Here is a 24,950-nt window from a genome sequence, read left to right as displayed (position 1 = left end):
ACTCACCAACTCAGTCTTATAGGTTCTCGTTAAATACTCACACTGGCTCCACTCACCAACTCAGTCTTATAGGTTCTCGTTAAATACTCACACTGGCTCCACTCACCAACTCAGTCTTATAGGTTCTCGTTAAATACTCACACTGGCTCAACTCACCAACTCAGTCTTATAGGTTCTCATTTGGTACTCGCACTGGCTCAACTCTCGGGGAGAATAGTCTAGAACTAATTGAGCTACTTTCTATAAATAACGATTTTATTATTATCATTATTATTATTACTTAATTACCAACTCAGTCTAGTATATTTGACTTTGCTTTTCTATGATATTATGAACAGAATTACCTAGTTATTACTATACAACTTAACAAAAGTTATTCTGTTTGATTAAAACTATATACCATAACTCCCTTAAAAAAACCAAAAAACCTTAAAAAAAAACCCAAACTTTTGCAATGGTTTAATCTTTAATTAAAACATATTTTAAAACTAATTTTTAATTAAAATATTTTGAACCTAATTTTTCTTTTCTAGTGACAATAAAAAGTGACAATATTCATTAACTATGAACCTAAAAATATGTCGGCATTCAATAACAGAGAACCTCTGTAAAGAAACTATCACAGATTACACACACTGGGAACTTTTGTTAAGTTTTCTCTTCCTTATTGTTGCTTCATTACTGTTGTGTATTTGTGGACTGAACGTTGGCTATTACCGGTGTATAGCTCTGTCTGACGCTGTTTCAGTTTGATCAAGTCATCATGTGAGAAGGAAATGAACTGTTCAAATGAGACCGTGATTATGTTAAAACATTTTCCTAATAGAATTCTGTCTTGCCTTGAGCGGTCTCCCACACAGAGTATCAGTGATTACAACGTCACACACATCAAGTTTTACATCTTTCTGCCTTGTTTGCCATTTGCCTATGTAATTTTTGGAATGAAACCAGATTAGCTTCAGTCATGAGCTAAAGGCACCACATCACTATGTGGTGTGTCCTCACTGGTCAGGTCATAGGGTTTAATGTGCATATTCAGAACAAGCTGTTGTAGCGCACACATGCCTGTCGTGGGTTCTTTCGTCCAAGACAGGAAAGAGGGGGGGGAGGGGAAGCCGGGCTTCTCGCTTATGACTTAAGCACTGAAGGAGTGCAGAAGACCGGTTGTTGTTGGACCGAGGTAAGGCGGAAGAGGAGCGGTTTGGCGTTGAAGTTTGGAAACGCTTTGAAGACGATGCCGTATGGCTCGAGGACGCTCAGGTAGTGGCTGTCGAAGACCCTGCGCAGTGCCTTGTGGACAATCCGGTTGGATGCTTTTCGGTCGATGAGCACTTGTTTGAATTGTCCGCTGTGAAGAGTGGTGACCATGTGGCGACAGTCACCATGCTCTCCTTTCTTGAACCCGTGGATGTCGCATGTGCCCCTTTTCTCGTCGTATGGCAGCCTGAATGGCGGGTCAATGAGGGCCCTACCTGGTAACTGGTCATATTGGATGTGGTTTGCGAACATCAGGTATTTCTCGGTCGAGGTGCTGATGTCTGGCAGGGCTGTGGTCCTGGTGATTTTAGCTGGTCTCCTCTCCTCCGGGGGGAGAGTGTGGCCGGCTTTTTCGGAGTGACCACGGGTTCAAACCCAGCCAACGATGCCATAAAACTGGCCCTTAAAAGGGCCGTTGGGTGGGGGTTTTGAACCTCGGTCTCGAGAGTATCAGGGCTGATCGGCGGATCCACTTCTATACGATGCGGGCTGGGGTGGGGACGGCATCCTCGATGTCGGCGGCGGCGAAGGGACCGCTACCAGTGGAGTAGCAACCGGCTTTGGTCCCCACTGTGCTGTTTCTGTCGTTCCTGTCCACCTCCTGCTCTGTCTTCTCTTCCTCCAGGTCGGTTGTTGTGCGTGGCCTACGTAAACTAGTGTTATGTAGGCCCTCCCTCCCTTCTGTGACAGTTTATATTCTGTCAGCACGCCCAGCAGTGGGGGGAGATCGACAGCAGGGCGTGACTTCAGGCTGCATAGCGGCAAAGGTCATCTTCTACTGAGAGCTGGAGCAGGAATGGTGTCCTCACTTGTTGTAGCAGCTTAATATAGTCTGGTTTGAGACATATAATTGTGTTTTTTTAACAAAAGTGCTTTTTAAAATCTGTCTTTGATGATTACAAGTAGTTTAACCTTTGTGGTATTTAGTTGTTATATTAGGACTATCTGATTGTGCATGTGTTATATTACCACTTGTATTAACAGCAAAATGAGGTGGTGCTTTGGCATACTGAACATTTCTGTGGTCAACCTATGTTGATTTTTTGCAAGGTAGTTGTCAAGGAAGGGTACTCCTTAAACATATGTCACATAGCCCCTCTCAATATTGTTGTAAGTATGTTTCACAGACCATATTGTGACAGATTGTATCGAATTGCATGGAATAATTAATGATGGTGTGTAACCTGAAGGTGTTTTATTCTGGACAGACATAGTTTGGCTGGGATAGTTTGACCACATGGGGTAGCCATGTTCAAGTAGGACCTCTTGGTTTGTCTGTCTGGCAGCTTGATATACTTTCTACCAGACAGCTATAAAGTGTTTCTACTTCGCTGTGGCCTTTATGCTGTCTTTGTGAAACTGGATATGAGTAGAATAATTTCTGGTAGGAATGGTCAACAGACTTGTTCAACTTTTTATTTTCTTTGTCAAATTTAACTTTTAACGTACAAAATATGATTGATAGACATTGTTAATAGTCAGTTGTGTATATAATTATAATTAATGAGGCAGATTATTAAACTAATTATAATTTGTATAGTGGGAGAATCAGACAAATGACAGATTTTGGTTTATGATGGATAATTAATAATATATGTAATTAATAAGACAATATATAATTAGTAGAATGATAAGGCAAATTAGTGAAACTAATTAATTTGTTTGGTATGGAGGAATTGAGTCAGAATTGTTTTGTATGCTTTCTTTTTTATGAGACAACTTGATGCACGGTAGGCCTAAGATCAATCCTCGTAGGTGGCCCATTGGCTAATTCTTGTCCCAGCCAATGCACCATGACTGGTATATTCAAGTCTGTGGTATGTGCTATCACATCAATAGGATGGTGCATATAAAAGATCCCTTGCTACTAATGGAAAAATATAGCGGGTTTCATCTCTGAGACTAGCTACCAGTATATGTCAGAATTATCAAATTCAATATCCAGTAGCCAATGATTGATAAATCAATGTGCTCTAGTTGCTTCGTTAAACAAAACAAATTTTAACTTTAACTTTATTTTTGTAGTCTATTCCTCCTTGTGATATTGATCCCTACTGTCAGCTTATTAACATTGTTATGGGATGTACAGCAGTGCTGTGAACACTGGAATCTCAAACCACACATGTTTAATCATTAATGATATCGGCATTGTCAGAATGTGCTTTTAAAATTGTATGCATGAATATTGTATGTTGGAAGTCTTGACATTTATCATGTGGTGGTTTTTTTCATTGAAAAATTACTTTTTTTCAGTTAAGTATTTGACACAGCAATGTTATTAGTTTGTATCTTGTTTTAATGTTTAAAGGTATTGTTGTTCTAGAAAATGTCTACATGCTTCACAAGATGCATTTGACACCATTTTTTAAATTCTGTTCTAGTGCCTTAATTCTTACAGTTCTGAGCTGAATGTATCTTGGTGGTAAAGTAACCTGATGTGTGCTCGGTCTAAGATCGATCCCCATCAGTAGAACTATTGAGCTATTTCTCGTTCCAGCCAGTGCACCATGACTGGTATACCAAAGTCCGTTGTATGTGCTGCCCTGTCTGTGGGATGATGCATATAAAAGATTACTTGCTACTAATGGAAAAATGTAGCAAGTTTTCACTCTAATATTATACGTCAAAATGTCTGACATCCAATAGTTAATGATTAATAAATCCATGTGCTGTAATGTCGTTAAACAAAGCCAAAAAAAGAAAAGAAAAACCAAAAAAACTTCTTACAGTTCTCTAAGTAAACGTCATGTGGTCCTGAATGAGAATGGACACCCAATAGCCGATGTGTATTTTTGTGCTGGGGTGTCATTAAACATTGATTCATTCATTCCTGAATGAGAATGGACACCCAATAGCCGATGTGTATTTTTGTGCTGGGGTGTCATTAAACATTGATTCATTCATTCCTGAATGAGAATGGACACCCAATAGCCGATGTGTATTTTTGTGCTGGGGTGTCATTAAACATTGATTCATTCATTCCTGAATGAGAATGGACACCCAATAGCCGATGTGTCATTAAACATTGATTCATTCATTCCTGAATGAGAAAACCTTTATCACTCTGTAACTCATATTTCATAATGCATTTGCTAAATGTGTAATTTATTACTGCTCATTTATATTGAACATTATTACCTGTTTCGGCTAAAATCACCAGGGTAATGTTTTTTAATAAATGCTCTGTGAGCAGATTCTTCTAAAGAATGGCTGGCTTAAAAAATTAATATGTTTGGTTAGTTTGTACTATGGATAGAACTTCACTTGCATTTGTAAAAGTCTCCATTCATAAGTTCAAACATTAAAAGGACTTATTTCTTTGATTAACATGAAATGGTATATTTGTATAAGCAGTAGCCTTAACAGTAAAGAAAAATAAAACAGACCGATGTAAAGCCTCATCAAGGATGTTTGTTATCCTCTAAATCTTCATTGCATTCCAACAGAAAACATTTCTATCACTAGTATCAGCTTAAAGTACATGTTCATTTGACAATGAATCACTGACATAATTCTGATTTCCTGTAAGCTAATGTGACCAAACAAAAGAAAATCATACCAACTTGTTAGTTGTTTTTTTAAGTGGGATGTTTCTATAACTGCAGTACTGTCCATGTGTGTCTTGATATACTCATATATTATTATTCAGGTGATTATTTTCCTCAACACATAGACAGAACCACATACCAGTTGTTTTGTCATGTTATTTATTGCACAAGTTTATAGTGTGCAAGAATATTATACCATGAGACCGAATAGTGCTTGAATGGTATATTAATCTTGTGCACTATAAACAAGTGCAATAAATAACATGGCAAAACAACGGGTTTGTGGTTCTGTATTTATTACATACCTCCTTTCATCATTCCTGGCTAGGGACGTGACGTCATTCCTGGCCAGGGACGTGACGTCATTCCTGGCCAGGGATGTGACGTCCTTCCTGGCTAGGGATGTGACGTCCTTCCTGGCCAGGGACGTGACGTCATTCCTGGCCAGGGACGTGACGTCATTCCTGGCTAGGAACATGACGTCCTTCCTGGCTAGGAACATGACGTCCTTCCTGGCTAGGGATGTGATGTCATTCCTGGCTAGGGACGTGACGTCATTCCTGGCTAGGGACGTGGCGTCATTCCTGGCTAGGAACATGACATCCTTCCTGGCTAGGGACATGACGTCCTTCCTGGCTAGGGACGTGACGTCATTCCTGGCTAGGAACATGACATCATTCCTGGCTAGGAACACTACGTCATTCCTGGCTAGGGACGTGACGTCATTCCTAACTAGGAACATGACATCATTCCTGGCTAGGGACATGACATCATTCCTGGCTAGGGACGTGACATCTTTCCTGGCTAGGGACGTGACGTCATTCCTGGCTAGGAAAATGACATCATTCCTGGCTAGGGACGTGACATCATTCCTGGCTAGGGACATGACATCATTCCTGGCTAGGGACGTGACGTCATTCCTGGCTAAGAACATGACATCATTCCTGGCTCGGGACATGACATCATTGAGGTGAACTTGTACTATGCATGTGATATTTTGTATCACACATATGTTCCATAATATATTTTTTATTGCACTGTCAGAATTATCTTTTATTGCTGTAGTAAGATTATATGAGTATGTAATAATATGTTAAGATGGCCTGATAAAAAAATTCAGTTTAGTAATTTCATTTAACTTCTACAAGACTACTAATTTGATTGCTGTATTTAATCAAACTGATGTAATGAGTTTGGTGAATCCAGCATTAAAAAGAAAAAAAGAAATTATTTTGTTATTATTCCAAACAGCTTGACACAGATATGATACTGTGTGTTTAGAGACTACATAAATCAGCTTTTTGGTGTAACCTGATTAAAAACTAACAATAAACGGAAGGGATAGTTTGAATAAAGCCTTTTTCTATGATAACAGTTTGCAGTCTTCATTTGAGTTGTGGTGTCCGTTTGTATCGAATGTTATCAAGACTACACATACTATTTAAATTGGTAGGTAATTGGGTTTGAGAGCTTCCATGGGATTGTTGACAAAGCCACTTACCACAGGATAACATAAACCATAGACGAAATAGGTCTTCCGAGACTCAAACTCATCCATTTGATATCTCCATTAATAATGCACATTGAATAATTACAGCTGGGTCTGTTTGGCATGCACTGTACATACAATCAATGAACCTACACTTTCTGGTACTAACTGATATACACTACTTGTTATCTGTTACTGATATACACTACTTGTTATCTGGTACTAACCGATATACACTACCTGTTATCTGGTGCTAACCGATATACAGGGTGTATACTACCAAATCAAATCCCATAGACGACAATAGTAACATATGTGGCTAAAACTCCTACCTGCAACGTATCAACCGACATAAACGCCACGGATATAAATACTACCACCCCTTACACTTAAAGTGAATCAGAAAAAAATGGGGGTCAAGCTGCTCGTTTCTGAGATAACGGGTAGCATCTATGACTACCCTAGTTTCGCACAAAATTCGAGTACTTTTTTTTACAGGTACCCCATACATGTTTCAAGCACAAGGCTACTTGACACATTGGTACTAGATGAAATAAACTTGCAATTTTTTTTTACCCAGATGAAACTATTATTTTTTACAACCAACACACTCACATTTATAACCAATCACAGGACTTGTGGTGTTCACTTCTCTATCAAAAGTTGGGTGCACCTCGAACTTTGACCCAGCTGGAAGTTATTTGGTTTAGTACTACCTACACTACCTGTTATCTGGTGCTAACCGATATACACTACCTGTTCTCTGGTACTAACCGATATACACTACCTGTTCTCTGGTGCTAACCGATATACACTACCTGTTATCTGGTACTAACTGATATACACTGCTTGTTATCTGTTACTGATATACACTACTTGTTATCTGGTACTAACCGATATACACTACCTGTTATCTGTTACTGATATACACTACTTGTTATCTGGTACTAACCGATATACACTACCTGTTATCTGGTGCTAACCGATATACACTACCTGTTCTCTGGTACTAACTGATATACACTACCTGTTATCTGGTACTAAGTGATATACACTACCTGTTATCTGGTACTAACCGATATACACTACCTGTTCTCTGGTACTAACTGATATACACTACCTGTTCTCTGGTGCTAACCGATATACACTACCTGTTATCTGACACTAGCCAATATACACTACCTGTTATCTGGTGATAACTGATATACACTACCTGTTCTCTGGTACTAACCAATATACACTACCTGTTCTCTGGTGCTAACCGATATACACTACCTGTTCTCTGGTACTAACCGATATACACTACCTTTTATCTGGTACTAAGTGATATACACTACCTGTTATCTAGTACTAACCGATATACACTACCTGTTATCTGGTACTAACCGATATACACTACCTGTTCTCTGGTGCTAACCGATATACACTACCTGTTCTCTGGTACTAACCAATATACACTACCTGTTCTCTGGTGCTAACCGATATACACTACCTGTTCTTTGGTACTAACCAATATACACTACCTTTTATCTGGTACTAAGTGATATACACTACCTGTTGTCTGGTACTAACCGATATACACTACCTGTTCTCTGGTACTAACCGATATACACTACCTGTTCTCTGGTGCTAACCGATATACACTACCTGTTATCTGGCACTAGCCAATATACATTACCTGTTATCTTGTATTAACCGATATGCATTACCTGTTATCTGATACTAACCGATATACACTACCTGTTATTGGGTACTAACTGATATACACTACCTGTTATCTATATACATATTACTGTTAAACCCTAGTTCAATGACCACCTCACTATATAAAGACATGTAGACATGTTACTGTGAAACCCCAGCTGAAAGACCACATCACTATATAAATATCTGTAAATATATTACTGTTAAACCCTAGTTTAAAGACCACCTCACTATATAAAGACCTGTAAACATATTACTGTTAAACCCCAGTTCAAAGACCACCTCACTATATAAAGACATATACATATTACTGTTAAACCCCAGTTCAAAGACCACCTCACTATATATAAAGACATAGACATATTACTGTTAAACCCCTGTTCATAGACCACCTCACTATATAAAGACATAGACATATTACTGTTAAACCCCAGTTCAAAGACCACCTCATTATATAAAGACTTGTAAACATATTACTGTTAAACCCCAGTTCAAAGACCACCTCACTATATAAAGACCTGTAAACATATTACTGTTAAACCCCAGTTCAAAGACCACCTCACTATATAAAGACATATACATATTACTGTTAAACCCCAGTTCAAAGACCACCTCACTATATATAAAGACATAGACATATTACTGTTAAACCCCTGTTCATAGACCACCTCACTATATAAAGACATAGACATATTACTGTTAAACCCCAGTTCAAAGACCACCTCATTATATAAAGACTTGTAAACATATTACTGTTAAACCCCAGTTCAAAGACCACCTCACTATATAAAGACCTGTAAACATATTACTGTTAAACTCCAGTTCAAAGACCACCTCACTATATAAAGACCTGTATACATATTACTGTTAAACCCCAGTTCTAAGACCACCTCACTATATAAAGACCTGTAAACATATTACTGTTAAACCCCAGTTCAAAGACCACCTCACTATATAAAGACCTGTATACATATTACTGTTAAACCCCAGTTCAAAGACCACCTCACTATATAAAGACCTGTATACATATTACAGTTAAACCCCAGTTCAAAGACCACCTCACTATATAAAGACATAGACATATTACTGTGAAACCCCAGTTCAAAGACCACCTCACTATATAAAGACCTGTATACATATTACTGTGAAACTTCAATTTAAAGACCACCTCACTAAATAAAGACATGTTGACATATGACTGTGAAACCCTGGTTCAAAGACCACCTCACTGGTAGTTTTAAGTTTTATTACATACATATTCAATCTTACTGTAGTAATAAAGACATTTTCAAACCATGTGATAATTTTATCTTTTATAGTTTATTTTGTGCAAGAACATACCACTTGACTGCTATGTAGTCTGATGGTATATATTCTTGTACAAAATAATCTCATGCAATAAATAAGAAGTGAAAACAACATATGTGAAGTTCTGTATATTTGTTATTTTTAAATATTTGCCTCATCCTGAAATATATTCACCATGGTGTTAAATAGAAAACACTACATGATTGGCCATCAGATTATATTTATCTTACAAGTAATTATTTTAAAACATACCTGTCAAACAAAAGTGAGCTGGATCCATTTTAAATGAGTTGTAAGATAAATAGTGTCTTAAGAGAAATAAATGTAGTATTCTGTTTCTTACTTTATAAACAATTAGTTAACTACTATTTAAATATAAATAATGGAAATAGGTCAATAAATGTAGTATTCTGTTTCTTACTTTATAAACAATTAGTTAACTACTATTTAAATATAAATAATGGAAATAGGTCAATAAATGTAGTATTCTGTTTCTTACTTTATAAACAATTAGTTAACTACTATTTAAATATAAATAATGGAAATAGGTCAACTGCTATTTAGATATAAATTATAAAAATTGGTTAGCTGCTAGCGGTATTTAAATATGATAAAAAATGAACCAACTGCTATTTAAATAGTACTCATAAACTGTTATTTATATATAAATAATAAAAATGGGTAAGCTACTATGTAAATATAAGAGATACAAGTGTGTTTGTGTTAAATGGGTTATGTGTTATTATATATTCACACTATGTCCGAAAGTGTTCCTTGGAGTCCTGTTGATAAAATCAAGACACTATGTAGCTTAATGGCTGTTGTAACTGGTAAAAAGGTTAGGTTACCGTACATAGACAAGATATGATGCTATGCATTGTAGATATGGCAGTAAGTGCTTGTGATGTCCTTAAAGGAATACTACATTAAGCTTTTGGACCACTTTGGACTTTCATTGTTATACTTGTATATTTAACACAGTTTTGTCACAACCAAAAAAACAGAAGCATATTTAATATATTGTAAAGCTGGGATAGGCACTAACTTGGAGGGGTTTTGCCAGATTTTCTTTACTTTTATTTATTTATATATTTTGGTAGGTGCTGATGTACAAACAATACTACAACTGACAAAATGTTAGTTCTGATAGAAAAACTTCCTGTAGCCAGCAGATCAGCTGTTTGATCTGTTTTCAACAGTATGTAGTTGTTTTGTTTTAATGTGTCTAGCACATGTATGTCAGATATACATGTGTACCCAGATGTGATATTTCCATCTAGAGAGGAGCAAACAAGCTGTTTATATATAGTTAACAGTAAGAAAACGAATGTTTGCTGTATAACCCAACCAAATGATTAACATTGTCCTGAAATACATTTGTAGCAGGACAACTGTCATTCCAGCCAACCCAGTGAGCTCGTTTAGGTGGGAATTTTCTCTAAATAAAAACATTACACATATTGAATTAAAAAATGGCCGTTTATTTTAAACGACATCATACTGATACAAAACATTTAATAATTAATTAACTAATTAACCAAAATTCCCATCAAAGGTGGGCATTAAACTACCGCCCTACATAAAACATGTCACAGACCTGCATATTCGATCTGATAGAATATCTATACATGTATGCATATATGTATGCATATATATGTAATACAATAAAACTACATAACATGATTTGTTCTTATGATTTAGGTAAAAGGGGAGGTGGGTGGGTGTTTCTCCACTAGTATTTCTTTCGTCTTCGATGTTTGGTGTGATGGCACACTGCGTACAGCTGTAACTGTAATTTCATTGGTCAAGCTGACCAGTGCTTTCATAGAAATTTAGGAATGGTACTAACCGATGGATATTTAAAGTTTGAAATTATAAAACCGAATGGTGATCAATTTAATCCATTTGCCTGCAACAAATACACTTTTAATAAAAGTGTTTATTTACTGTCATGTGTTTCTGTTTACTTCATTAAAATGAAGAACAAGAGAGGGAGAGAGAGAGAGTAAGAAACGAGAGAGAGAGAGAGAGAGAGAGAGAGAGAGAGAGAGAGAGAGAGAGAGAGAGAGAGAGAGAGAGAGATCATTAAGTAGTATATATGCTTATATAATATCTTCTCTCTTTTTTTTGTTACAAAAATTAACTTTTTAAAGTGACACAGTCCAGATCAATGTAATTATTTTAAAGTCCTAAAGGGTGTGTGCATTATTGTGACCTTTCAGCTGCACATTTTAGACCAAGGATTGAAATATACGCCTGTAAGTAAATAGGTTTCACTGGTTCCTGTCTGTGATGAAATGGCACCATGCATGTATCTACAAAATTTGATTATAACTGTAGTTGGGCAGTGTGTATCTGGACTGTTTCACTTCTGTAATGGACCTACAGTGGTGACACTGATAAATCTAGTTGTATATGTTACTAGCAAAATGAATGACCATCTTATCCTAAATATTATTGGATTTGGCCTTGAAGAAAAAAAGAAATAAAACAACATGCATGGATATATTTAATTTGAAAATGGGCAGAATTTTAAAAATAGCAATTAGTGAGAAAAAAAAAGTTAATAGAATTAAAAATAAATAAATAAAAAGTTACAAGCCATAAATAAAGAGAATTGACTGCTCGGTTGAATATTTATATAATTTGGAGCATTTTAGGACAGTCCAAAAATAAATTAGAGAAAGAAGAGAGGATCGGACTATTTAATAATATTTGTAAAAAAACGTAATTTTGACATAAAATTTTGAATGAAGGTCTAAAAGTTTAAAGTCCGGTTTATATGTCCACGTGAGTGGCCTCGTTGAGGCCATTTTGTTCTTGAGGAGGTTGGCGCCTACGGAGACAAGATGAACTGCTTGCCGTTGAAGTGTGGCACAAGTTTCCTCCACCTATGACCTAGCAGGGTTTTTGCTAGCTCGACGTAATGGATGCCGGCGATGATCTTGAGTACTCTGTGGACGGTGTTGTTGTCCATATCCCTGAAAAGGATTCCTTGTCTGTACAGACCCTCCCGGCGCATCGTCACCACTAGGCAGAGCGTCCCATCTCGTAAGTCCATATCGTGGATGGCCACCTCACTGCCGTCAGGGAAGCGCTTGAAACTTCCCTCTTGAATACCTCCCGGCAGTGAGCCCACGTGTGGTGTATCACCAACCAAGTACTTAGAGTACTGGCTCTTGATCTTGCTGACAGCGAGACTCCATGCGGCAAAGTCCCTGCCTCAGCCAGAGGTGGAAGGCCGTGCCTTGGCTGGCTGGTCACTCGGGGGAGTGACAGCCTTCCGTTTCGCAACACCAACTTCCTTGTTCGTCTCAACGGAGTTCCCCGTGGGTGGGGGTCTCGACAGAGTTGAACGTGAAGGTGCAGGAACGGGAGACGCCGGCCGTGGAGTCTCGCACATGGCGATGTTCAGCTCCTCTCCTGGCGTCGACTTGTCAGACTTAGCTTGCTGGGTTTCCTCAGCTGGCTTGGCTGGCTTGTCCGGTTGGGCTAGGGGCGACGACGCAAAAAGGACCGCCGCTGGCAGTTGAATCGCCAGGTTTGTTCCTCCCTGTGCCGCCCCTGGCACAGGTTTCCTCTTCCTCAGTCCTCTTCCCTTCTTTTGTGGAGCAGGGTCGCCGTACACCAAAGTCACGGTTGCCCATGACCCGGTGTACGTGACGTGGTACTCTATCAGCGTCCCATACGAAGCAATTAATCCCCCCAGGTGGGGGGGGAGGGGGCAACACGAGAAAGCATGGAACAGCATCTGTCTTCATCGCTAGCTCGAGTAGGAATGTATATTATGGTATCCCATTACATACCATATAACATTACATGTTACCATTTACATATCTCATACAATATATATCTTGTGTTGATACCACATGCTGTCCCATGATACCACATAATGTCCCATGATACCACATACTGTCCTATGATACCATATACTGTCCCATGATACCACATACTGTCCTATGATACCACATACTGTCCCATGATACCACATACTGTCCTATTATACCATATACTGTCCCAGGATAGCACATACTGTCCCTTGATACCACATACCATCATTTGATACCACATACCGTCGCTGGATACCACATACCATCACTTGATATCCCATATACTGTCCCTTGATACCACATACCATCACTTGATACCACATACCATCACTTGATACCACATATTGTCCCTTGATACCACATACCATCCCATGATACCACATACCATCCCTTGATACCACATAGCATCCCTTGATACCACATGTCGTCCCATGATATGACATACCATCCCTTGATACCAAGTACTGTCCTTTGATACCACATACCATCATTTGATATCCCATATACCATCCCTTGATACCACATACCATCCCTTGATACCACATACACATACCGTCCCTTGATACCATGTACCGTCCTTTGATACCACATACCATCATTTGATATCCCATATACCATCCCTTGATACCACATACCATCCCTTGATACCACATACCATCCCTTGATACCACATACCATCCCTTGATACCACATACCGTCCCATGATATGACATACCATCCCTTGATACCATGTACCATCCTTTGATACCGCATACCATCATTTGATATCCCATATACCATCCCTTGATACCACATACCATCCCATGATACCACATAGCGGTACCATTCTTGATACTACATACCGTCCCATGATACCACATACCGGTACCATTCTTGATACTACATACCATCCCATGATACCACACATCCTCCTGTATTTTCTGCTCGTCTCATGATTGCCATCTCATTCCTGTGTACTGGTGCACATTTTCACAATTGCTAATTATTAAATAAACAGGCTGCTCACCTCTGCCGCTTTTTATTAACGCTACACACAGCGTTCTGTCTTGTGGTTGTTGACTTGTTTTTTCTTTGTTCCGGGTCAGTTAGTTGAAGCGTGCTGAAGACGCTAATTGATACTCTCAATAATTGATAAACTCGCTGGTAATGAAAGCTTATGAGGAAAAGACATGAGAGGGCAGAATCAATGTCAGTATGGAGACCAGCGCTGTCAACTTCACACTCCGCAGTTGACAGCGGTTTGTTTGACTTTTTACCATAATTACCAGGAACCCTGTAATGGAGGATGCATAACCAAGTGTAAATTCAAGAACAGTTAACAATTAACCCTGTAGAGTTAAGTTAACTTCTTCACTTAAGAGTGCATGATTTTTCCGGTTTAATTAATTTTTTCACTAAACAAAATGTGAATGAAAAATTCCACAAACTCTGTAATAGAGAATGCATAACCAAGTGTGAAGTCAAGAAAAGTTAACAATTAACCCTCTAGAGTTAAGTTAACTTTAGAGTGCATGCTGTTTTCCAAGTTTTTACTTAATATTTTGCATTTACCATAGTTTGACACCCAATAGCAATGCATTTTCATGCTACTAAACATTAATTCATTTCATTCCATGGTGCCTGTTAGAGAGAGTGGATGTACACACCAGTAAGTTGTTTGACTCTACAGTCTGTCAGTGGTACCTATTAGAGAGTGCACGTACACCAGTAAGTTGTTTGAGTCTACAGTCTGTCAGTGGTACCTCTTTGAGAGTGCACGTACACCAGTAAGTTGTGTGAGTCTACAGTCTGTCAGTGGTACCTATTAGAGAGTGCAGGTACACCAGTAAGTTGTTTGACTCTACAGTCTGTCAGTGGTACCTATTAGAGAGTGCACGTACACCAGTAAGTTGTTTGACTCTACAGTCTGTCAGTGGTACCTATTAGAGAGTGCATGTACACCAGTAAGTTGTTTGAGTCTACAGTCTGTCAGTGGTACCTATCAGAGAGTGCACGTACACCAGTAAGTTGTTTGAGTCTACAGTCTGTCAGTGGTACCTATGAGAGAGTGCAGGTACACCAGTAAGTTGTTTGAGCCGCACTCTCAAAGTATGTCCATGGATGTGGATAATCTCTCGAGCTGCCATCATGTAGTGACATCCATCCTGCTTTCTCCTGGCTCTCAGCTTTTCTATAATCACATCACCAATGACAGCCATCGGATTCTGCGTCAGTTCTTAGCATGCCACAAAGACATTAAGTTATTTTGTACCGTTATTCTTTTAGCATGAAGAAATGGATGGTGTGTTTGTTTGGCCTCATGGCCTGAACCAAGGCAATGCAATCTTTATTGTTTCATCCATTTGGAGAGGACTTTAGCTTTGTTCTTGTAAGGTCGTATTAAGCTTTATAGACTTTCTAATAATGTCCTCTTTGTCATTTATAGTCCACTTTTAACAAAAGAGAAATTAAAAATTGATACTCATAAAAATAACCCCACTAGAATATGTGTTTGATGGAGTTAACCTTTTCATGTTTATGCTGGAATGGCATCATGGATTGAGCCTTTTTGTGATGTCATACTAATAGCAGCACACAGCACATCATCCTGTCTGCAATGTAGTTGAAATTTATGGCACACAGCATGCTGTCACATTTTGTATGGGTTAATGAAACTGCAGACTAAGAAATAAAGGTTTGAAGAAGTTTCCGACCTTTAAATTTGACAATATTCCTCACCCTACTGAAGAAGATTAGTTGAAACATTTCAACTGTGTGAATCAGTGGATTGGACAGTCTGAGTAGAAGCAGTCTAGGAGTGACAGGGTTATTCACCATGTCAAAATACAGTCTGTCACAAATCTAACAGTGCTCAAATAAAACAATATATCCATGATATAGAGTAGAACAATTAATGGTTAACAAATCATAACCGGCTGTATTGTAATGCCACAATGAGATTTGATCCATTGGCTTGCTTTAACAAGGAATGGTGTTGGTTTACAGACACCTCAGAATATTTTAAATTACAACTAGATAGTGAGAGAAGAAACCAGATGTTATCACATGGACTACTCCAAGTGGAAGGTAACTTTCCTACAGATAGGACAGCACATACCACAGCTGTTGATAGATATCACTCTTAGAGCATACGTTGGGATGAACCTGGTAGGGATCTATCCTACAACTACTACAGGTAAGCTACATCCTCCACGTCATGCTGAACCTGGTAGGGATCTATCCTACAACTACTACAGTTAAGCTACATCCTCCACGTCATGCTGAACCTGGTAGGGATCTATCCTACAACTACTACAGGTAAGCTACATCCTCCACGTCATGCTGAACCTGGTAGGGATCTATCCTACAACTACTACAGTTAAGCTACATCCTCCACGTCATGCTGAACCTGGTAGGGATCTATCCTACAACTACTACAGTTAAGCTACATCCTCCACGTCATGCTGAACCTGGTAGGGATCTATCCTACAACTACTACAGTTAAGCTACATCCTCCACGTCATGCTGAACCTGGTAGGGATCTATCCTACAACTACTACAGGTAAGCTACATCCTCCACGTCATGCTGAACCTGGTAGGGATCTATCCTACAACTACTACAGTTAAGCTACATCCTCCACGTCATGCTGAACCTGGTAGGGATCTATCCTACAACTACTACAGGTAAGCTACATCCTCCCCGTCATGCTGAACCTGGTAGGGATCTATCCTACAACTACTACAGTTAAGCTACATCCTCCACGTCATGCTGAACCTGGTAGGGATCTATCCTACAACTACTACAGTTAAGCTACATCCTCCACGTCATGCTGAACCTGGTAGGGATCTATCCTACAACTACTACAGGTAAGCTACATCCTCCACGTCATGCTGAACAAATGGCCACATGATACAAACAGCACATACCACAGCTGTTGATAGATATCACTGTTAGAGCATACGTTGGGATGAACCTGGTAGGGATCTATCCTACAACTACTACAGGTAAGCTACATCCTCCCCGTCATGCTGAACCTGGTAGGGATCTATCCTACAACTACTACAGTTAAGCTACATCCTCCACGTCATGCTGAACCTGGTAGGGATCTATCCTACAACTACTACAGGTAAGCTACATCCTCCACGTCATGCTGAACAAATGGCCACATGATACAAACAGCACATACCACAGCTGTTGATAGATATCACTCTTAGAGCATACGTTGGGATGGAGCCCAGTGGTAAAGTGCTCGCTCGATTGGGCTATTTCTCGTTCCAGCCAGTGCACCACAACTGGTATATCAAAGGTCATGGTATGTACTACCCTGTCTGTAGGATGGTGCATATAAAAGATCCCTTGCTGCTAATCGAAAAGAGTAGCCCATGATGTGGTGACAGCAGGTTTCCTCTCTCAATATCTGTGTGGTCCTTAACCATATGGTTGATGCCATATAACTGTAAATAAAATGTGTTGAGTGCATCGTTAAATAAAACATTTTTTTCTTTGATATAAACAGAAATATATACCCTTCAAAAGAACGTTCAGGTCTGTTTATCAACACACCGAAACACAATCCATAGTTTGCATGTGCATCACACAATTGCCCCATACATGTGCGAGGGGAGTCATTCTTGATTTTGACAATTTCCAGGAAGGTCAATTAATCACTGTGGAACATTATTTCTGTCAATCTTTTTCATTCTGTTGATCATACAGTTGTTATTGTTTTGTTTTTAGTAATTTTTATTGTTTGATTTTGCGATTTACTGATAAAAAACATCAACTTTCAGATTTCACTTATGACCCCAATTGTCATTCAAAATCTTTGGGGTCATAAAACCTACTGTAATACTGAACTACCGGTTGTAATGTTTGCCCAGTTAATTCACTATTTTCATATAACCATTCCCCACAGCTAATATACCTTACAATTTTAGCAATTGTAAATTCTTAATGGAGTTCCTCTACTTTTTTTGAAGAGTATAGTTAAAGAGAAAAATTAACAAGGCCAAATAATCTCCTGCTGTGTATGAGTATTGTGTAATGATTGCTTGTGACTAGCAGTCCATTTGTATGTAGAGAAAGACGGCCATCACTTTGTACCACTGACATAAATCTGCAACTTTGTAAGTTGAATGGGAGTCATTGTGCCAGTGTTTCGTGAACTCTGTATCCCTAGGTAAACAGTCGGATCAATGTAATCTCCCGATTTCTCCACCGACTACATCTGCAATTAGCCCACAAGCGGTATTGATTACACAATCCTAGGCAAATAGACACTAATTGTTTTCTCAATCTTCGTTTATTCTACAATGTTCAGCTCACGTTTTTTGTCTGCCTCAGCATCTTTCACTGCTCAATGTGTACTTTACAAAGTTGTAACTCTGATAGCATTCTGATGAGAAAAATGAACATGTTTGTCCTTTTCTCAGATAGCATTCTAATTAGAGAAAAGTGAACATATTTGTCCTCTTGTCAAGTATCTTTCTCAACCCCTTGAGTTAAGACAATCTCTTAGCAACAGACATACCATGAATATTTATTTAAATATACATTAGTCCACAGCAAAAAAAAATGCCAAGGAGAATTAAAATTACATGGCAATCTCCACAATATTGCAGATTGCCATAGGAAAATGCAGAAGTTGCATTCTAAAAAGAAACATTAACATGTCCATCCAGTTCTAAAACTGAAGTGGTTAAATTCATACCTCTCTTGTAGTATAGATATAGTGGTAGTAATACTGAGAATAGAATTAAGTAGGTGGTTACAAGTGCCTCTTAACAATGCCAAAAGTAACTACAGAACACTCCCCGAAGTGGTCGTAAGCCCACAGCTAAAAGCTGATGAGGAATCGCAGGTATATGACACATATAGCCACAAGAGACTAGCACCTGTTGCTTATGACAGTGACTGGGATCTGGAGGTGGACAGTGAAAGAAGTTGAAAGATAGAAGTTGCCAGATAGGGAAGAAATTAGATGAATTCAAAGGAGAGAAAGGAAAGGGGGCAGTAGAATACAATTTTTATTTGTTTTTAATTTAAAAAATAAAATTAAAAAAAAAGTAAATTAAAAATAAAATGAAATCACCAGTTATGATAGAGATAAAATTTTGCAAGATTTTTCTGGAATTCTGTTTTTAGTGCCACCTGAAAACATTTGAAGTTGTCAGTATTTTTGTTTATAATTTTCACCAGTGTCTCAATGTTAACATGCTTCTGATAGACTTGATATCTGATGAATTAAATCAGTGTCCTGTACAAACTCCGTGGCTGTGTCAGTCCGTAGATTGTAGAACTCGTGCTGGTCCAGACTGTGATTTGATGAATATTCATGAGCCTAATGGTCACTCAGACTGATGGATGTGTCAATGATGAGTTTGTGTGATGTACATATTTATTAAGATAATGGAATTATTGTCGTCCACATGTCATGCATAGTGTTAGTCCTTCACTGATAGTTTCTCTAGTGGATCCTCATCTTTAATGATAGTGTGTTTTGTTTAATGACACTACTAGAGTACATTGATTTATAAATCGTTGACTATTGGGTGTAAAACATTTGATAATTCTGACATATATTCTTAGAAGAAAACTGCTTGCTATGCAGTACATTTAAAAATAATTCTATTAGCAGAAAACAATCTTTATGTATGCACTTTCCAACAGACAGGACAGCACATATACTAGGCACAAAAAATAAAGGAACCCCTATATCTGTATATTTTGCATCTGAAAGGACCATGTTACACTTGACCCAGCCAAAACCGAACCCAGGTCCATTGGCCATAAGTGTTGTCCCACACAGATGCAGCGTTCCTTACCCTTCATGGTTCAGCAGAATCATGCATTGTACGTGCGTTGTAGGGTATACATTGGACACGATAACCGGCACTCCTCATTGCAGTAAAAATGCCTCCACGACAATACCTGACAGAGGAACAAAAATGGCAAGCAATTGGGATGGTGCAGGCGGGACAGTCCCAGAATCAGGTGGCTCGATTCTTTCGAAAATAAAAAAGCGTGATTTCCCGGCTTGTAACGTTACACCGCCAGACTGGTAATGTTACAATGAGGAGAGGAAGGGGATGACCCAAAAAGACAACCGTCAGACAAGATCGGCTGATATGGATTGTTGCTCTCAGGAACAGGTTCGTCACTGCACCGGAGATTAAGACAGGGCAGCGATACGTTAACGAGATCTTACAACCTGTAGTTGCTCCTATGGCAAACAGGATTGGACAGAACTTTGTCTTCCAAGATGACAATGCACGTCCACACAGGGCACATGTTGCTACCGACTTCCTCACACAGCAAGGCATCGCTTCTCTTCCCTGGCCAGCCAAATCTCCTGACATGTCCCCTATTGAACATTTGTGGGATGTTTTAGGCCGATCTGTTCATGCTAGACAGCCTCAACCAGTCAATTTTGACGATCTTAGTGTTGCACTTCAGGAGGAATGGCGGCGCATTCCAAGGGCGACAATCCGTCGCTTGATAGCCAGCATGCCATCTAGATGTCGTGCATGTGTTGCTGCATGTGGTGGACACACAAGATACTGAGAACATTACGTAGTGATTCTTTGTTTGCCTCTCAAATAAAGTTAACTTCCAGTAGTAAATCTAGGGTTCCTTTATTTTTTGTGCCACGTATATCATGGCCTTGTAATATATCAATTGTGGGCACACTTTCATCTTAAACATTCATCTGACTACTGATGTTCTAACAATAATTTTCTTGACCTATAGTAAGCAGTCAGTTATCTTAAAACAATATGATTTGATTTTCTCTTAAGTGGCTCATGACCATAGATTTCATACAGCAGATTAGTGAAAGTAGGTTAAACTTTCAGTTATTATATCTATCACACTAATACAAAATAAGTGGTCTGGGGATAAACCAACAAGCAATATGACAAAAACATAATATTTATGATTATTCCAAATTTAATAAAAAGAAGAAAATGTCAAAGTATAGTCCTAGGTCGATATGTATTTTATAAAATAGTTTTTGTTGTTTAATTTGAGGTGACCTTTTTTCTTTTATAATAATTGAAGTGACAGTTTCTTGTTTTATTATTTTGAGGTGACAATATTTTGTTTATAATTTGATGTGAGAGGGTTTTTGTTTTATAATAGAGGTGACAGTTTTTATTTTATAATTTGAGGTAATAGTTTTTATTTTATAATTTGAGGTAATAGTTTTTATTTTATAATTTGAGGTAATAGTTTTTATTTTATAATTTGAGGTAATAGTTTTTATTTTATAATTTGAGGTAATAGTTTTTATTTTATAATTTGAGGTAATAGTTTTTATTTTATAATTTGAGGTAATAGTTTTTTTTTTATAATTTGATGTGACAACATTTTTATTTTATAATTTGACATTTCAGTTTTTCATTTATAATTTGTCATTAGAGTTTTGTGTTTTACAATTCAACGTTACAATGTTTTGTGTTTTACAATTCAACGTTACAGTGTTTTGTGTTTTACAATTCAACGTTACAGTGTTTGTGTTTTACAGTTTAAGATTACCAGTTTTTTGCTGTATAAAGTGAGGTGATGGAGTTAGGTGTCAGGTGCCGGAGTCAGACATGGAACTGTTTGTTTCTCATGGATGTAAAACAAGACATGAAATTGGTAATTAACTCAGAGGTGCTTTGCAGGAAGTGCTCTTGCTAATCTAACCACTAAAGTATCGATCATGCTCGCCTGCAGACTCCCTCTGTGGTGAAAACACTTGACAATCTTCCCATTCTGTAGCCCCAACATGGTATCGATTATGTTTTAACTTGTACAATAATGAAGGTGTTATCTTGTTGTGAGGCTGTTACTCTCCACCAAGACCCATGTTTCTGGCAGGTGGCCTCACTCTGAACACAGTGTACAGACTAGTACAATTGATTACTGTCACAAACCGAGATAAAAAGTAGAAAACAGCTCGCTTTCTTCATCAAGAAAACATTAGGGTGATTTCACTGGGATATTCAACTACATTTTATGTTTGAATTGAGTTTCAGGATACTTAATTTCTTTTTACATCTGTTGTAATACATTTTACTTATAAATGTTAAAGTTATTTTGAGCAACTTGAAACTTGGTAATTAAGCATGTATTTAAATAAAATAACTGTAGTTTACTTTTAATAGTGATGTTTGAATACAGATGAAGTATCAGGTTTGCTGGTTGACATATAATGAGATATTCATTTGTAATACCTGATTCAAATCTTAGAAAATAAATAAAATAGTCTACTATATTTGGTTATATTTTTTATTTTCCAATATATATATATAAAGATAACATAACTAGAAATATCCACATTTTGATAAGAAGTTTTATTTTATGCATTTAAATATTTAGTTTTTATATGCTAAGGATTTGAATTTCACAAAGTAACATCCTACATCTCCTAAACTATTTACATGATGTTAAATTGATCAGATATAACAATCTTTCCATTGGATATTTTCACTCATTTCCCCGATACTTGGGTTGATGAATAATCACATGGTCCAGTGTGTACTGTCCAGTTTAAAGAGCAAATATTTGAAATATCTTCTGCTTCTTTGTGGAAGAAGTATGCAGTGATGTTCTGTTTTGATATCTGATCCCAACTAAGATGCTAGATGTCACTTAATATCCCTCTCCCCCATGATGTATTTGTGTAAACCTCTTCTTGTACATAGACAAAACTACATATATGTGGTATACAGAAATCAGAAAACCACATATATGTAGTTTTGTATTTATTACATACCCTAAATTGGAATTTTTTTTCCAAATAATGATTTAGAAATTGTAACACTGCTAGCTAATGATGGAGATTTCTAAATTTACACAACTAGGTCACCAATTATTACACATTGGAATATAGTTCTATTTAAACAATAAACAGAAATAAGAAAGAATGAGTGAAAAGTTACCTATAATTTTAATGATATTGTTTGAAATGCCTTTTAAAGACAATGTAATAGCTAAAATTCACGAACAATATAATATTTAATTTGCTCGTAATACGTCAGAAAACCTTCAGCGTGCCAGTTTTATCAATGAAGAAAAATGTCAAGAATTGTTCACTCAATGTCTGAGTCGTCATCGGTGTGTTTTCTTTTATTAATGTTCATGGAATTATTCGTTGCTGAAAAGTTTAAGTTTATATTAAATGTGCCTCCATAAATCATCGCTCCACTGAATAATCTGGTTGACAGTTCATTCAAGTTTTCTACGTGAGGAGATGGCATTGTTGCTAAAGTCGACGACAGTCACTTTTCGCACCCATGTTTTGGCTTCGTACACAATAAATATAGCATATCTTACCGTAATTTCACTAGAAATCCATATTTCGTAAAAGGTGCAATTTTTTAATCACAAGATTTTGTTCAAACACATTCAGGTGCATTAGGCCAGTCATTTTTGATTAATAGGTTTACGGATCCGCCGAAGTTCATTAAAAAGTCCCGCTGGAAAAATAAAAATGCAAACCTACATTTTAATTTTTTTTTTACCGCTGTTCTGACCAAAAAAAAAAGAAGAAAAAAAAAAGTAATTCAAGGGTATTTTTCCCAAAATTATACTTGTCAAATCATATTCTGTCTTTGTTAAATTATTTATTCAGAAGTACGTTGCGTTTTGACTTTGCCGTGTACTGTGCGGGTGCACAGGTGCATGGCCACCATCTTGTTGTTGTTATTGATACTTGCGGAAAGCGGCTATATGTCGAAATCAGAATTTCAAGTAGCAGAATTGAACAGTTTATCGTAGTATGTCTGTATTAACTAATTCAACATCATAAATACATATCAAAAGTATAAATCAATAAGCATCTATGTATAATACAGTATTTATATGCCTGAATGCCAAAGCAGTAAAATTACGACGTGTGCAGACCAATTTCTGTTGAATCCGGGTCGTTTCACCCTAAAACCATTTCGAACCCTGTGTTGTTTCGCCCTTAGACCCGTTCACCCAGGGTTGATTCGTTCTAAAATCTTATTCGTACGGAGTCGTTTTGCTCCAAAAGTGAGTCGATTCGCCCTGATTATATATTTATTAGTGTAATTGTTTTGAAATAACATGAATATATCCACATTAGTTATTTATTCGAGATATAAATACTGTAACTGAAAGAAAAGAACATGCGAACTATTAAATGAGTGCACTTCATATCTATTAAGACTACGCTGATATAAAGACATTTTGTTGTATCTTAAATATATCGGGCATGATATTTGTGTAACAAGATTTGAAACTATTAATAAAAACTAATTTCCATCCAAAATCTTGCATGAACTTTTGTAAATTTCTTTTATAATATAATATCCTCAAATTATTATGAAGTACTTTAGGTTTTTTCCATGACTTGTAGTATCATACCTGTGTATTTAAAAGGACAAAATATATTCAAACCAATGCTACATGCAAGAGTGGTGTATTAAGCAACCCGGGAAGCAGAATGGTAGTGAATGAGAAAGTACATGCAACCACAAAATCCATTTGCAACATATATGTGTGTTCATGATGAATAATCTGGATTTGAAAATTTTCTTTTTTTTTCCTCCGATAGAAAAAAATTGGTCAGAAAAAAATAATAAAAAAATGGATCCAAAACTTTTATTTTTATTTCGACCACCTACATATATTTTGTGGAAAAAAATCCGTAAACCATTTAATAAAAAATAGGTGGCCTTAGTAATGTTAAGAAAAGAAAAAATTCAATAGCAATTTTACATTGGAATTTTTTCAAAAAGGAAACGTCATGTACCCAGTTTATGGTTATTGTAAGGAGATGCAAAGTGACGTCATTGGAATACTGATGTCATTTAAATTCAAAA

Source organism: Gigantopelta aegis, chromosome 4 (assembly GCF_016097555.1).
Source record: "Gigantopelta aegis isolate Gae_Host chromosome 4, Gae_host_genome, whole genome shotgun sequence".
Lineage (NCBI taxonomy): Eukaryota > Metazoa > Mollusca > Gastropoda > Neomphalida > Peltospiridae > Gigantopelta > Gigantopelta aegis.
The sequence above is the reverse complement of the archived record's forward strand: the minus strand, read 5'-3'. Positions refer to the sequence as shown.